This window comes from Cornus florida, unplaced genomic scaffold (assembly GCF_030987335.1).
Source record: "Cornus florida cultivar Cherokee Brave unplaced genomic scaffold, ASM3098733v1 CherokeeBrave_3.0.0_Hap2_Chr01, whole genome shotgun sequence".
NCBI lineage: Eukaryota > Viridiplantae > Streptophyta > Magnoliopsida > Cornales > Cornaceae > Cornus > Cornus florida.
Genome location: NW_026775571.1, coordinates 78,122,054 through 78,140,325, shown reverse-complemented (window position 1 = coordinate 78,140,325; position 18,272 = coordinate 78,122,054). Strand labels below are relative to the sequence as shown.

The 18,272-nt window shown below is 35.6% G+C and overlaps 1 pseudogene; it reads left to right on the top strand.

Moving 5' to 3' along the window:
- The first annotated feature begins 5,690 nt into the window (after positions 1–5,690).
- LOC132275487 (endochitinase PR4-like) overlaps positions 5,691–18,272 on the top strand; it is a 30,840-nt pseudogene continuing 18,258 nt past the window's right edge.

Here is an 18,272-nt window from a genome sequence, read left to right as displayed (position 1 = left end):
TCAAATTATGCGTGGGGCCTTATTTTTGAAGATCTAATTACAATGGTATTAATAACGAAGGCCATGGGGTAATGTATAAAAATTCTCGCTCCCACTCAATTTTTAATCATTCATAATTAGGGTTTTGAATTTATTCATTTACATGATATAATGCATGCAAAACGCCTTGATTTTAATCCAATTAAATTTAAAAAATATTTGGACTTTAAATGATTCACTAATATTTAATTTGAGGCACAAAAAATAATTTACAAAAATAATTTTTTATTTCCCAATAAGTGCCCTCAAATTAATTAGTAATCAAATCCAATTAATTTTTATAATTTAATTAATATAAATCAAGTCATTTAATTAAATATCATGGATCCAATGCATGAACAATAATAATTAGCAATTAATTATTTCATACATCACATATAACAATAAATGACAGATAAAGCAAATTAAATGGCCAATGGATTTAGCTTTTAACATTTAACTGCTCTAATAATAGCGTGAGGGCCAATCAATGACCTGTGAACACCCGCAGAAGGCTGGTACTCGTTTGGAGAAGCAAAACACCGCTTGGAATGCGCCCGGAGGGCCCCACATGTGCTCACACGCGCCGGGCGCAAGCAGCAGGACACTGCACGGGCCTCCACGCACCCCCACGCGCAGGCCCTCGCCTGGGGCGCGTGGAACGCGCCTGCACGCGCTAGGTGTGCATGTCAGCGCGTGAGACGCGCCTGCACGCGCTTTGTAGATGATGCAGTGCGTGATTCCACGCGCTTGTCTTGTAGTTGCGCCGCATCACTCGGCGCGTGTATCTCACGCGCATTCCCATTGGGCGCTCATATAGCGTACTATGGAATGCGCTGCATGGGATCTTTTTCGCTTCTGATCTTTGATCTGAAGGCTGCTGGTGCGCGTGCATATGCACTGCGCCACACCGGATCATCCGTCCACCTTTCGGCAATGTCCCTCGCCGCCGGCATTACTCCGATCACTGGTAAATTTCAAAAAATTAATAAAAAATCCCAGAAAATTATAATTAAGCCCAAAAAATTCCAGAAAAATTCCAAAAAATTCCGGAAAAATTCTAGAAAATTCTTGAAGCCTAATTTCACCCTTTTGGACCTTCCTGAAGCTTCATAGCATCCTTTTATGAAGATTACATGGCTTTAAAAAAATTTACAATTTGAAATACAATGGAAAAAATTAAATTACATCATTGAACTTTCAAACGGCTAAATCAAAGCCTTAATTACATTCATCCAAAGATAAAATTACATTCCAATAACCTATAAGCTTCATCCATGACCCAAACATTTATCAATATTCATCCAATCACAAATATACATACATCATGATCATATAAAAATATATACATATGCATATATAAATTTGGATCCATGAATGATGATTTTCATAAAATCATGATCTCTAGTAATGAATCAAACCATGCTCTGATACCACTGTTGGGAAACGTGCTAATTTTAAAAACTTTTCGAGGGATTTTGATTCATAGATCTTGATTCATCACATAGAGACAAGTTTTATGCAAAAATAAAATATGATGTATCATTCAATTAACAGATTGAATACTTACATCAAAGGTCTGAGTAAACCTTTAAAACTTTCCTCTAAAGTGAATGTTCTCACTTATCGTAGATCCCTTAGGAAGATGCCTTCTCCTTGGATCTCCATCTTTTTGGTAATTATTTTGCCTTTAGGAATCACTCATAAGCCTCCATGAATGACCTTGGAAAACTAGGCTTGTGGGAGCCTCCATTAGATGAGAACATAAACCTTAATTTTCTAGAGAGAGAAAATATATTCCTTTTTCCTTCTCATAAAAATCACACCCAAAAATATACATAGACCATGTATATTTATAGGCAATATAAAGATAAAGAAAAGGAAACTACAAATCCTTCTCAATCTCTAATTCACATGTCTCAAATCTAATATGATTCCAATATCAAGTTGGGCTATGAGTGAGAATCCATTGGGCCTATTATTTTATTAGCTACAATGAATTAATAATTGGCCCGGTTCATGGACTCAATTCAATTAATTCATAAATTAATTTCTACTCAACTAAAAGAAATTAATTGAATTCCAATTAAATAATAAATAACCTCTAAGTCAATATTGCACTTTGACCCCTCTATGCATAATTAGTTATCGGATAAATAAAGCCATCAATCCGACTAGTTAATTAATATATTTATTTTCGTACCATTGATTATTTCTGGCTCGATCACAATAAAAACATTTGTTTGACAAAAATAATAATTTAAATAAATAAATATATAATAAATCATTTTGTCTAAAAACATACGAAGGCCTTCGAATTTACTTTGTGATCAACCATAATCAATACAAAATAAATACAAGTAGTAATGATGCAAATATTAAAAATATAACCCTCTAACTATTAATTACATAACTACTCAAAGTGTCGGTCTAAGGATCCCGAAGAATCCGCCGAATAAATCAAAGTAATTATTAATTAATAAAAGAGTCTATAATTTTCTCATGCTTAAGAGTCAAATGCCATGACGGTGATAGGGAGCAATTGCATATGACGGCTCTCGCACTATATCTCAACCTAACGCGGATCCAGTTCAAGTCTTAATTAATTATGAGTCCATCCATAATTACCGACTATGAACCATTTATGATTACTATTTATATTCATATATTGATCGCCATCACATACATATATAAATATCTCTTGTAATCAAGTGGACACTATCAATTCTATAATGAATCGAAACATAATACATTGAATTCACCAATTGTATAAAAACATAAATATTTCAGAAACGTCATGAACTTATGTTACTTTAATCCAAATAGGAATTTGCTATGCCAGGGCATATAAATCCCAACAGTGGTTTCCATGTTTTCTAGTTGGCCTGACTTCCTTATCTGGGCTTCAACGAAATATGGGAAATCAAAATCAAGTAGAATTAATTCTGGTTTTTTCTTATTCATTCGATTAATTTTGTTCCCCTTACCACAGATCTCTAAGTTGAAAGCTAGACTTAGCGAGCCTTTGGTCTTGTGTTTCTTAGCCATTGCAAAGTTTAGTTCAGTTAGGTATTTTGGTTTTTGGTTACGTGGTTTCGAGAAAAAATTAATTGATTCAATTGTAGTCGATGATATAGTATCATCAGCTTATTAAATACTGGCATGTAGTGATCAATGATATAGTATCACCAGTTTTTAATATTTGGATTTGAACTCTCAAGTAGGTGGTGAGGATACTAAGTTTTTAGTGTCCATCTCATTTGGAAATTTTTTATTTTCCCGAAAATATTTAGTTTCATATTGTGGTCCAAAATAGACAATGCCACTTTAGTGCCATATACAAGCAAGTTCTTTTATCCTCCAAGTATATGATATATACAATAATACAAGTCTTGCATTTGCCATTACAAATTGGACATCTCAAAATAAAAGTTAGGCTCATGAGTCGAGACAAACTATAATTTATGATGAAAATGACATTTTCATTATAAATTTTCCATGTATTGAGTGGTAAAAACGTTTTCATTTCGAAATTGGATGCATTGGGACAATGAGTAGCTGCTATGCTAAGCTCGTGACGAAAAATGAAGGTGGTGGTGGTCATGAAATTATCGATATAAGGGTCCCCAAAGCTTCGTGGGGAAGTTAATAGTGATTGCTTTTATATTGTTCTTATAATATAATAAGTGCAAATGTTGAAATTATAAAAAAAAATATATAAATACTTTAATTGTTCAAGATATTATTTGCCCAAGCAACCTTAGGAGAGATTTAAATGTTTCTATTTAAAATGTTCGATTTCTATATCACAATTTATGTAAAGTGTAAATAATACCCATCTGAATATAAGGGAAATCCAAACAAACCCTAAAACAACCAGCATTTTTTATTTATTTATTTATTTTTAAGATCTACTTTGTTCTCACATATGCCTTGATGCTGAAAGGTTGAAATATTTGGTTTAAAACAAATTAGACAATGGTGTCCAAGTATATTACGTTTTCTGTAAAATTGCCAAATGTAAGCAAGTTTCTCTATCTCCTAACCAATCTTATGACAGCCCTTGTCATTCAAATTGAGAAAGTAGAATTTCAAAAGTCAAAATTACATAGAAAAATAAAGCACGCGTTTAAGAAATACAATGTATGTAGAGCATACATGTCACAAAGTGTGTGCGTGTGTGTTTTTTTTTTTTTTTTTTGGAGGGATAAAAATATAATGTATGTAGAGTGGGGTGATGCTGCTAGGGTTCAGCAGCCGCTTGACCAATTGTGTTAGTGTGATGCTATTATCAATTGGGTTTATGAGTTTTCTTAATATATATGTCTATATAAAAAAATTAATTAGTGTAAATTGCACTAACCTTAACTCTTTGAGTCAGTCGATGATTATATATATATATATATATAGACCTCCTAATTGGTCTTGAAAGTTGCATTGATTTTTTTAAACACAATTTTATAAAGGATTTTCCATGGTCGATTCCAGTCAATGTTGATTATTAGTAGCAACCAACAATTCAAATTTCAAAATACCAATATAACCCTTGTAAGATTATTTTATTCAATTTTAAAAAAAATATTCAGATTTTATGCATAAATAATAATAATAATTATCCGCAAATGTCTGATTTTGCTATGTGATTATGCGTATTAAAGGTTTACCTTACAATTTTGTGTAAAAACATATTTATATATAACAAAGAGATATGAATATAATATTTCAAGTAAGGGGACACATCCATATTATTATAGCAAACCTCATAAGGGTTTGTAATTTACCCAAAACTTAATTATATATGTTGCAAAACTTCTTTGTTTTTTTTTTTTTTTTTTTTTCCTTAATTCGCTAAATTTCCCAGCGTACATACGTGTCTTTGATTTTTTATTATTTTGAATAAAACCATCAAGAAAAATAGATCATATTTCCATATTTCTTTGTACATGATATGGCTTTTTTGGTTTTCTTCTTCTCCTTCCCTTTTCATTATTAATTTTTTTTTTCCCCTGTCAAAGATTTTTTTTTCCTCTTTGTTGACATGGTTCCCTCTTAATAAATGACTCCCTTCCAGTAGATGAAGTTTCACGCAACGAAGTCATACAAATTCAAATTTCAAAAAGAAAAAAAAAGTATAAATTATGTTAGTTAAAATGACCCTTTTTTTTTTTTTTAAAAACTTTCGTGGATGTACCTATATGTATTGGAAAAATAATTTTACTATATAATAAAATGGCCAGCATTCAAATCAAAATTTCAAATTCCAAATTAAAATTGTTGTTTATTGATGTATTCTCTACTAACACTGAGAAAGAAACCCTGATATATTATCACTCGTAATAAAGCTAAACTTTTTGGGCGTTGCAATAGTCCCATAATAAATATATTTTTGACAATATATAAAAAAAAAAAACTTGGGAAATTTATATCTGGACATTGTAGTCATGCCATTAATTAGTAGTGGCCGTCCTCGAAAATAAAATGAAATAAAATACTTACCCCTCGTATTGCCAAGTCAAAGTCTTGCATGGACCAAACCATACGCACAATAGTAAAATTGCATTTGAAACAACCGTGCACTTTCCATGGACTTGGCATTATAAATACCTCACCATGTCCCAACCTTATCATTACACCACACATATATTTCACTTCTAACATTACTTCTTTTCAACATGGTTGCTTTCAATTTAGAAAACACCTTACTCATCACACTCATTTTGGCGGGAATCCTCCCCGGATCTCTGTCGGAATCCGTGGTGGCTCAAAACTGCGGTTGAGCCGTCGGTTTGTGTTGCATTATGTATGGGTACTATGGCACTGGCAATGACTATTGCGGAGACGGTTGCCAAGCGGGTCCTGGCACCGGCACCACCACGCCTACTACTCCTACTCCTAGCGGTGCTAGCTCAGTGGCTGACATTGTGACCGACGCATTCTTCAATGACATCTGTGAGATATATATTTTGTAATTGGCTAATTTCGTTGTCAAAACAAGTCCGATCGAGTTATAATCTTTCGGTTCAAAATTTCGAAGATTAAAGATCGGATGCGGATTTGATGAAGTTCAAGTGTTCATAATATATATACTACACTTCGAGATGATGAGAACAATGCTTTAAGAAGTTTTGAGGAGTAGTGAGAACATATAGGAAGGGTTTTGGAAGGTTCGGAACAAGTTTTTACATTCTGTCCATCTTGAACTGGCTCAAGATTTATCGAACATGTTCAATATCGGTAGAATTACCAAAATTTCAAGACTGTCCATCTTGAATCGGTTCAAGAGGGCTGAATCGGTTCAAGAATTCAAGGGATTCTTTACTGGTCATCTTGAACCGGTTCAGCCCCTCTGAACCGGTTCAAGTAGTCCTGGCAGCATCAGGTTTCCAAGTTACCTTATTCTGATTGTTTCCTTTTTGATTCTAACTTCTTTCCAAGTCCTATGCACAAAATTTTTCATATTTTCAGAGGGATTAGGACTTTATAAACTCTATATAAACCGTGTCATACACATTGGTTTATTCATGGCTTTAGGGATCATAAATCATATATTTTTAGAATGCCTTTTAGAGAGAGAAAATTCAGAAAATCAAATCTAATTATTCTGAATTTATTTTTAAGAGCACACATATATATTTATGAGTGATTTAGTTGTGTTGTTCTTTATCTCATCGGAATTGGAGCTATATTGAAGATACATATATTCCGTATGAAGAGCATGATTTAATTCTTCTACAACTGAGTTCAGGTCTTGAAGAACAGAAGTAAAAGCAATCACACTTTGAAAGGGTTGGAGCATTCGTGGAGTGTTGCTTGATCTACCTGTTACTCTTCTACAAATATTAAGCATAAGCCTGAGGTCAAGTTGCTGTTCGATGGGGAGTCGCAAAGCTAGATGATTGTCAGTAATTGGTGTTTGGTAGAATGATAGGGTGTGAGCCAGAGTCAAAGTTCGGTATACTTTGTTTCAAACATAGTGGATTGGTTTACTTTGAACTGAATAGTTCACGAGGTTTTTTCCATACAAACAGTTGACGTATTTTATCAACTGGGATTTCCTCACTAAAATCCTGGTGCAATCTCTTTAACTCCAACTTGCTTTATTTTACATATATTTGTGATTGTGTATGTTTAAATTGATCATATAATTTAATCAATCATAAAATTGAGCAAGTTGACCTAATAATCAGATCTAGGTCATTAAAGGAGTTAACCACAATTAAAATCAACTAACTATTTTCGCACCCCGCGTAACTTTTGTTTCACAACATCATCGGCCAAGCGGTGCAGGCTGTGCTGGAAAGAGCTTCTACACCAGAGCTGCATTCATTGAGGCTGCCAATGCTTATTCTCAATTTGGCTCCGGCTCTGCTGATGAATCCAAGCGCGAGATTGCAGCTTTCTTTGCACATATAACACATGAAACTGGACGTAAGTTCATCATCTCTTTCTAAACAAATAGAAATTTATAGGTAGATAGATATACAAAAATATTGTGTATATGCTAGTGCATGCATGTATGTGTTTATATACTTTAATTCATGAAATTGGACAATACAAATATATTTGCATAGACTTGCATATATATATATCATTTCAATTGCGGTGTAAGCTTGTAGTTGTAGCACATTATGTTAAAAGTACTATCAGCGTAATTACATAGTCATATATATTGGTAGTCAGATGCCTAGCTAATTAACTAATTTGAGCTTTTTTTTATGGTAAAATAGATAATATATTTTACATGAGTATTTTAACAGACTGCTGGAGATGCTCTATTATTATATATATTTATATATTAGCAGAATTTTCTTGTTCTTTATTAAAATTATGGGCACCTATACAGATAGATACTCTATCCGTCACATATTAGATATCCATGTTTAGAGATTGGAGTTTTTAAGGGGATAAGTAGTTAATCCATTACACCTTTTAAAATTACCAACTTGTCCTTTTTATTTTAGATATGTATAGCTACCAAGTTTAATTTTTTTAAAAAATATAAAGGATAATGATGGAAAGATAAGACTTATTTGCTTTGACTTTTTAAAATGGACAACTAATCTGTGACTTCTAAAAATAAAATAGAGAACTACTAATATGGGAGAGAGATAATACTATACATGTATGTTAGTGCACGCATCTATGTGCATGTGCATATACATTCACAAGTTTTTGACTTTCTCAAGTTCATAACACACACCAACATCTACATAAATACATTACATATATATACATACACACAACACATCATAAAGTTTTTAAAACGGTGGTAGCACATTTTGGTACAAGTATGAAGTATTGGCATATAAATATGTATGTGCATGTGTGTCAATAAAAACAGGAATGCACACATAAGGAAAAAAATGAAGTTTTTTATTGCTAATAGAGCTTTGTTATAGTAATTTGAACATCATATACAAGTAATAAACTTTTATCATAAATCGTGAATATTATAACAAGCAAATTTATTAATTAAATCTTTTGTTTGTGCAGACTTTTGCTATACTGAAGAAATAGATGGACCCTCTAAGGACTACTGCAACAAAACAAATACACAGTATCTATGTGTAGCAGGCAAGGGTTACTATGGCCGAGGTCCTATTCAGCTATCATGGAACTACAATTATGGTCCAGCTGGACAAGCTATCGGGTTCGATGGACTACGTAACCCTGACATTATGGCCTCAGACGCAGTTGTGTCGTTCAAGACGGCCTTATGGTTTTGGATGAACAATGTTTACTTTGTCATCGAACAAGGGTTCGAGGCAATGATCGGGTCTCATCAACTATCAATAATAATCAACCCTTTGCAATAGCACAAATCATTGTAAAATAGGGCTATTGGACGGGTAAGTCGAACCATTGGGATTGCTAGTTTATGGCAATCAAGATTGTAAAATCACTTTTAGTTTGATGAAAGGGGGGTAAAAGGGTTGTGTTTGATTTGTTACTTAGAAACTAGGAATTAGAGATTGCATAAAACAATACTTGCAAGGAATTGAAGAGATAAAAATAATGTAGAGGGGACCAAGGAAGTGAATCCACTACCTACCCTATTAACATGCTAGTTTGTGGTTAACTTAGGAAATAAATTAGATATATGGCAATGATATGTAGCAACACAAAATTGCTACACTATCTTCAAGAATTTCATAGAATCAAGAATTAAGCATAATCCCTCAAAGTTCCACATGCTTGACTACCTAAATTAGAGTGTAGCTTCATGACCGGGGGTATGTCGCTGCACCACCGTCAAGCCTGATAAGTATGCATTAAGGCGAGGGCCAAGAGTTTTACATTTATAGAAGCCACTACTGCCTTTCACTAAAAATATAGCTAGGGTGAGTAGGGATCGTCCCAAGGGATTATGAGGATTGAGCAATGTCGTGGAATCACAATTAGGGCTAGTAGGTCGAGTGATCAAACAATTGGTTGGTTGGTTGATTAAAGAGCAACTAGATTAAGCTAAATGATAGCAAAAGAATGCAATTAAGAGTAAGTAAGAGAGAGAGGTCTTGGGGTTTAAAGATCACCACCAAGCAATGCATTTCTATATCATTGACAAGTGATTAATGAGGGCAAATGGTGTGTTGTAATATTGGTGTGTGTGTTTGGTTGATTCAACAAGTAAGGATGACTAGTTAAGCATGTATTGTCTAAACATCATGTGAAAGGCACAATATATCTAAGCAATGAAGCATATATTGTCTAAACAACATGTAAAAGACACAATAAATCAAAACAAGTCATTAATCCTTTCATTAAGCTCACAATCCAAATACAACACAAGGATAAAGACATATGTTACTTGCATTTAAAAGCTTGGATCATCAAACAACAAGCATAGATTGTCCTCCCATTTAACACTACACTACAACTACACTACATATACTCTACTAGCATGAAAATAAACTAGGGGAGAGGCACAATCCATCAAGAGATAAGTATGAACCATCAAGAGAATCACAAAAGCATTCCTTTAAGCACTATGTTTTGACAATCTCCAAATTTATAGCATCAATACACATAGACATGCATCAATAACACAAAATCTAGAGACAAGCACATGAACATCTATTCTAGCATACATAGACATATGGATAGAATGAAATGATCAATTGGAAGCATTAAACCACATAAATCATTGAATAAACAAGATCTATATAAATCAAAGTGTCAAAACATCAATTACAACACTAATCCCTCAATAATACACAAGATTAAGATATAAAAAGCATGCTTGGGGCTAGCTCTAGCCCCAAGAGGATGTTTAGCCACTCATGGTGATGTTGCTCCAACTCTCAAGGGCTAACTCCATGGTTGAAATCTGTTTCTTGTTGATGAAGAACTCTAATGGTGTCTCTAGCCTCTTCCTCCTCTAAGCTTCCTCTCCAAGAGATGATATGAAAATAATGTTGGCTCCCCTTGTAAAAAGCAATCCTTATCCTTATATAGGTAGGTCAAAATGACACCTAAAATGAGCTGGGGTCGTGCACACAATATTCCCTAATGATTGGATAAAGGATAACTTTCAATGAGGTGGAATTTTAACTTTTTTGCACTAGAGGAAGTTCGATCGAACGAACCTTGGTCTTGGATCGATCGAACTGGCTGAGATCTATCAAACTTAGGCTGGATCGATCCAATTGGCTGAGCTTTTTGGAAAAAGACAAATCCGAGATATTTTTGGGAAAAGGACAAAAGTGGTTAGTGGGTGGTACAGCTGTAGATAGGATCAATCATTTGAATAAGGACAAAAGTGTTCGATCGATCGAAGGATGGTGTTAAATCGATCGAACTTTTGGAACTTTATACTTTTGGGTCAAGGCTTGGATCTATCTTGAAGTGTTGAGATCGATCATTGTTCGATTGATCGAACCTTAGACTTGGATCGATCGAACTTTGCTGCTTGTCACATTTGGCTTCATTTGCTTCTCTCTTTCTCCACTTTGCTCCTTCTTTGTTGAATCCTAGAATTGCTTCAATTAAGCTCTTATTTGTCTAAGTTAGCTTATTTTCGGGATAAGTGCCTGAAAAAGGAAATAATACAAAATCAATATAAAACGATAAAGTAAGATAGATAAAGGTACGAGAATACCTAAGCTTAAGGGGTTTAAATACGCACTTTTCAGCGCTCATCACACCCCCAAACTTAAATATTGCTAGTCCCTAGCAATGAACTAGAAAGTAAAGGAATGAAATGAATAATTATACAACTATGAACTAGAAAACAATAAATGGATAACGCCACTTTCGTAGGGAACACGATTGCACTTAGCATATGCAACAAGCCTTTTAAACCCCTAAGTTACCCCTAGTGGACGAGTGAAGTCTCGTGAGGGTTTCCAGAAATGGTACCCACAAGCATTAAGCTCATTCTTTCAAAAGAGGTACCAATATTGCAAACAAGCATTGGGAGAAAACTACTTCAAGTATGTAATTTTTCAAACATTTCTAAACAATCTCCCAAAATCTCAACATCAAGCAAACAAATATGGTCCTCCACACATCAAGAAAATGATCATGTAAATCAAAACAATTCTAGAATCCTTTTTGAGTGGACTGGCATCAAATATGTTGCTATCTTAGCTAACTAAAGAATTAATCACATCCTTACCCTCAAACTAGCACACAAATCTAGTACCGATCATCAAGATAAAAAGTGGACCTTTTATTAAAGCTTTATTCATCTAGGTACGCTTATTCTTTTCACTCGATTTTTATTTTTTATTTTTTTTTATTTTTTTAGGATCAAAGATGGAAGTATGGTGCAATGTGATGATCTATTAAGCTTTCTAGCGATTCATGAGGTCGAGCGTTAGGTCAATGACTCCCAAACCTGACGGCTTTAGGGCATTAGGCATTCAAATACCCCTACGGACTTACAAGTTTAAATCAACTAGTCTACAGATCAAGACAACAACCATCTAATCATTTTTCACTTCTCACCTTTTTGGGAGAAGTCCTCACTTTCTTTTTTATTGCCTTTTTTTTTTTTAATTCAATTATTAACCTTGAGTTTGGGCCCTCCACCTTTCGGTGTGAGAAGTTCAGTGCTTGATGAGGCTAGAATCCCGGCTAATTAGTGAAAAGGGATTGTTATCCACCTTTATCAAGAATGAAAGCTTTCAATGCACTACTAGCTCAATTGGGATATAACCAATTCAATAATCAATAAAGCATGTACCCCACAAATGAATGCTAGTGTGCGCCTGTACTAGTGTAGAAGACTAGAGTGAATCTCAAAACAATCGCAAAATCAAGATGATGTGGACCACAAGTGCAAGCATGATATTAATTTTTTGAAAAGTTTACTCCTAAATGGCATTCATAAGGCATACAAGGAGTATTGAACTCTCAAGTCAAGCAATTTTTAAATTTTAAGCAATATAGTCCTCAAAAGATCAAAATCATAGCTAGATATGGACCAATCATAGAAATATCCCTCAAATACACAAGTCATGCTCAAAATTTGAATTTAAAACTAACACTGTAAAACATTAGTCCCCCTAAACTTAAATTGCACAATGTCCTCAATGTGAAAAGAGAATAAAGGAAAGAGTATACCAGTGCAACTAAGCAAAAATGATAGGAACTGAAGTATCCGAAGTGGGTGGCATGGCCCCCCTAAACTTGGGATGAACTGTGGTCCTGAAAATTGGCAGTTGGATAAACTTATCAAATAACAAAATGGGATAATCAGTGCACAGTGGACATGCAAGTGTAAATGGGATAAACAAATAAAGAAATGAGAGAGGTATAAAGGTGGTCCTGGAAATTGGGTAGCACTCTCTCACTGAAGTCATTGTGATGCACCTGATGGAGTCAAACATACAGATATGAGAATACAATCATATAACATCCATAGCAAAAATAGATATATATAAAATGGATAAAGTGCAGGTACAACAAAAATATCAAAGCCGACAAACCGGCTGTTAAAATAATAATGTGCAGTGACAATAGTAAAGTATCAAAATGAGAGAAGGATCATAAGATAGAAAGGACTAGGAGCTCATGAGGATGAGGTAGGACGGGCAAGTCTGTCTCCGCGGATGTCTCTGGATAAATCTCTGAATATGGTCTCGACATCCGTGCAGTAGGCAGCAAAGTCAGCTTTGTGGGCTATGAGGTCAGCTCGGATGGAAACAACAGCATCCTCAAGCGTCTGCAGACGTACTCTAAAGCCGGGGGTCATATCTAGAGGCTCAAGCATAGATGAATTAGAAGAAAGCTCCTGAGTCTGCTCCTGCTCATGAATGGGCGACCTGGCTGGAGAGTCCTGCTCTGCGTCGTCTGCAGGGCACTCTAAGTCTATATCTAAATGCTCGGTAGCTGGATCGACTGGTGCGTCGTCCGCTGCGGGATGTGCCGCTGCTACCTCTGCAGGTGCCTCTGCCTCTGCCTAAGCCTGGGCCTGTACCTATACCTCCTCCAGCTCCAACTCCGTTGTAGCCAGTACTGCGTGGTCCTGAAGCTTGGTAATAATGGAACGGTAGGTCTTGTTCCAGTCCTTCTTGAGGTAGTGATAGGAACCTCTCTCGGGATGCTTTTGAGGATGGACGGGGTAGCGCTGGTTGATGAGGATCTGGGTGATGAGGTGGCTAAAAGGAAGAGACTTAGCCCGTCCGAGCGTCTCCTTGCTGATGTACTTGTCATACAACTTCCTCATCATGCTCTAGATAAGCGCGGGAATAGACACCCAGTGCTCGGTGTAGAAAGAGTAAAGGGCTGTCAGATAATCGCCCCTCCTCTGAATCTTGTGCCCCGCCATGTATATATTCCAATAGAGAACGGAATCAATAAACCATAGTGTTGACCTTAAGGATTTCATCCAAGGACAATCTAGTTGTTTTGATGATAACAAATCATTAATGGTGTTTAAAGACTAATGTTTTCATTGAGTGTTATATAGATTATTCACATTCAAAGAATGACCTCAATGAAGCTATAAAAATCATTTCAAGTATTCCATTACTTAAGATCACATCAAGGAAAGAAATGGATACAAAGAAGAGTTGAAGTTGCAAAGAAAGATAGCTTGGACTACAATGAGCAAGAAAGCAACTCAAAGGAAGGAAGAAAGCAAGACTACCTCAAAGCCTAAAGATCATGAACAAAGCTTGAAGAAAAGGGTAGATAAGATGGTGAGTGTTTAGGATTCAATATCAAAGTATCTATGAATCCATTTGAAGCTCATCTCTATAGGACTATGCATATTATATCATCATTCATATGCTCCTATATCCATTAGCAATAGACTATGCACTTCATTTATATATAATTGTCATATGAAGTCTTTGCTAAAGAGTGAGTTAGTTCAAGCATGCATAAGCTTTGAAAAAAACTCAACACTTGAGTTAAAATGCTAGAACCATGCACATCAATTACATCATTCACTTTGGTCTATAGAAAGTAGAGTCTAAGGCTTAGAACTTAATTACTCATCTCTAAAGCCTTAGTAAAGGACATTAGGACCCTAGTATGCACTTGATGAAAAACTGTCTTTCTGGCCAAGTATGAAAAATAGCTAAGTGTGAAAAATGAATTTTTGAAATAATGATTATTTCAAAATAAATTTTCCCGGTAATAACTCTTTATACTTCAAATAGCCTAAACTGATTTTATGGGATTTTTTCATCAATTCTACATTGGTCTACACAAGGATTCATTTTTACGAAAACTGTTAGAAATCCAAATTTATACTAAAACTGAATTTCTACATTTTGATTTAGTTGGATTTCAATTTTCTAGTATTTTTTATTGAATCCAAATGGGGGGTACTTCCTTATTTACATTGTAAACTTAAAGTAAATGGACATATAAATTAAAGTAAACACATTTACTTAAATGTAAGCTGTGTGCAGATGTCCTGTACTGAAAGTCCTATGCATAAGCTGTCTGTCAAAACTGAATACACATGTCGACTGGTTTGATACACATGTCGACCGGTATCTAGGTAGTAGCAAAAATTCAAGTTGAAGCTTACACATGTCGACCGGTTTGACACACATGTCGACCGGTATCTAGGCAGTAGCAAATGTCCAAATGGAGCTCAGTAGATGTCGATTGGTTTGCAAGAGATGTCGACTGGTTTACAAAATACATCAATTGGTTCAAGCCAAGATGTCAACCGGTTTAGCCACATGTCGACCGGTTTGGTCGCAAATCTGCAGATTTCAAACTACAACGGCTATTTTCTTCTCGACCCTCGTGCATTCCACTCCCAATAGCTATATTGAGCTTGGAAACTCTATAAATAGAGTGAGGAATGTCTTGATAACTAAGAGACATCATTTGAAAGCCTTCACATTGCATTAAAGAGAGCTTTTATTCTCAAATCTTCTTTTCATCTCTCTCATTCACTCATATACAAATCTTGAGAGATTTAACTTAGGATTCAAAGGGCTTTTGTTCTAATTCGAATCTTCATAGAGCTTTTGCTCTATTCTTCACTTGAGTGATCTTATTGAGCTAATTAGAGCTTTTGTTCTTCACTTATATCATTTTCTCTTATTCATATCATTTATAGAATTTTGAGCTTCACTTATATTCATATATACTCTAGTTGAGAGCTAAAGTTTGTACATCAATCTTTAAGAGATATTTCTTATGAGCTTGCACTTGTATATCTATCTTGAGAGAGATTCAATCTTGTACTTCAATTACAATCTTTTCTACAAACTTGTAAGGGTTGGTGTGACTCAAAAGAAGCCTAGGAAAAGGGTGTTCTCCTAGTAAGGAAAGGAAACAAGGTTTTGCTTCATGTAAAGGTTTGCTCTCCACCCGTAAGGAGAAGCTATATTGGATTGGGAAGTCTCAAGAGGGATCTTGAGCCGAGGAGTAAGAGTTTCCGAACCTCGCAAAAATCGTCGTGTTATAGTTTGCAATTTCTCTTCCCTTATCTCTTTTACAATTGTGCTATAAATTGTTTACTTTCATATCTTGATTTCACATGTTGATTATTGCACAATAGGTTATATTGTTGATTAGAAATTGTATTTCTATAATTTGCGAAAATTGGCCATTGACTCTATTCACCCCCCTTCTAGAGTCAATACTTGGGCAGCACGTAGGTCGTCTGGAAGGAATGTCCGGGTGGCGAAGGTCTCGCTACTGGCATAGTGACTTGTGAGAAAAACTGCCATGTCGGCATATGAAGGCCTGAATAGCCTCGAATATGTGTCCTAAAGCTCTGGGGGACATTTGTGTGGACAGCGGCAAGAGCAGGCTAAAGTGTCCACTGTAATGGTGATCGGATGGCCATCGATAGAAGTGATCATCTCGGCTGTGGTACGCGGCGATGGTCAGAGGTTCTGGTAGAACAACCGAACCAGCCGTGGGTAGATCGGTTCTGTAACGGGGGCAAGAATAGCGGCTAGGCCCCTCTGAATAATATCCTAGTAGGCGGATCGGGTCAGCACCGATCGAGAGAAGAAGGCCATGTCAAACTCAGACTCATGGTCGAGCGTCATGCGCGCATATCGAGGCGTGAGCCTATCACGCCCCAGATGGGCTGGCTGAGCTGGCTAAGGTGGTATATGTGAATGCTCAGCTCCAATCTACGGTGGAGATGGTGATGGAGTGAAAGCAGGATGAGTCGCAGAAGTGGATGGTATGTGGTCATCCTCAGGCTCATGAGATGGTGGCTGAGGTGGGGTAGCCTGTGCTGGCTCCCGCTGTGCATAAAAGGGCTCTGCTGGCTCCTCTGTCCGTGGCCTAGTATGTTGGGTAGGCCTGTGTTGTCTGTTGGCAACGGTCTTCCTCTTTACCATAGCCTGCAAATAGAAAAAGAAAAATTTGCAATGGGAGTTAGTGCTAGAATAAGAAATTTAAAAGCACGAAATAGAATCATGTATATCAAATAAGATAGATAAAACAAATATGATATGAATCTATGCAAGTGGTAGAGTATGAAATATGCTGAACAATGTAAGTATGAAATGTATCCAATGTGGAATATCACAGGCATTGGGCATAGATATGATAGCATGAACATAAGATATGATGAATAAAGTGTGTGTGTGAGATCTGTGAAGTTCGATCGATCATAAAAAGAAGTGAGATCGATCACAAAAGTTGGATCGATCGAAAGTAAGTGAGATCGATCTCACTCCTTCGATCGATCGAAGACATGAGTTCGATCGATCTCTCAAGATCGATCGGAGATACTAGTTCTATCGATCTCTCAAGATCGATCGAAGATACTAGTTCGATTGATCGAACTGTGCGACGTTGAAAACTCAAAGGTCACAGATCTATGACTTTAGAAGCATGGGGCCCACACAAACGTGTTCGTGGGCCTAACAACACATCAAATCAACAAGTATCCATCACAAATCGAGGCCCAAACTCCCAAAGATAGATCAAAAACACACACATATATATAGAAGCATACACATATATATACATATAAAAACTCAGAGCTTTGAAGCTTTAAAAATGGAGATTCAACCATCTAAGCAACCTAAATCGAGTATGTAAACCATTGAATCATCAAATCGAAGATCAAATCTCAAAGTGGATTTCGGTTCTTACCTTGAAAGAGTGAGAGAAGTGGATGCGAAGTGGGAAAGATGGAATCCGAGATGAGAGAGAGATGTGAAGCTTGGAAACTCGTCGGAAAGCTTGCCGGAGATGGTGAAGTGATTAGATAGTGACGTCGATGAAGCGAGGTTAGGGTTTTGAGGATGAGGGTGAGTTAGATCGATCTTTGTAATCGATCTTACAAAACCCTCGGTTCTATTTTAAAAACATTCCCAACAGGGTTCGATCAATCGAACTCAATTGTGATCAATCGAACTTTGATGAACTCTCTTCAAAGTATTTTTGAATTTTTGAAATTTTTGAAAATTGCAAAATTAAAATTAAAAATTGAGATTAAAATTAATAATTGAAAAATAAAATAAAATATTTTTGGGTTTTTTTTTTTTGGGTAAATTAAATTGAATAAACACTAATAATTAAAAATTAATTAAAAGAGAATATTTTTTAGTTTTTGAAAACTTTTTGAAAAATAAAATAAAATAAAATGAAAATAAAATAAAATACAAATGCAAATATTTTTGGATTTTTGAAAATTTGAAAAGTCAAAACAAAGTCAAAATAATGAAATGAAGACTGAGATCGATCGAAACAAGAGTTCGATCGATCAGACAGAGAGCAAAAATATGCAGGTTTTTGGCTTAGAAAATTGGCTAAGTGTTGGAACATGTGATCGATCGAACTTGCAAGTTGGATCGATCGAAGAACTT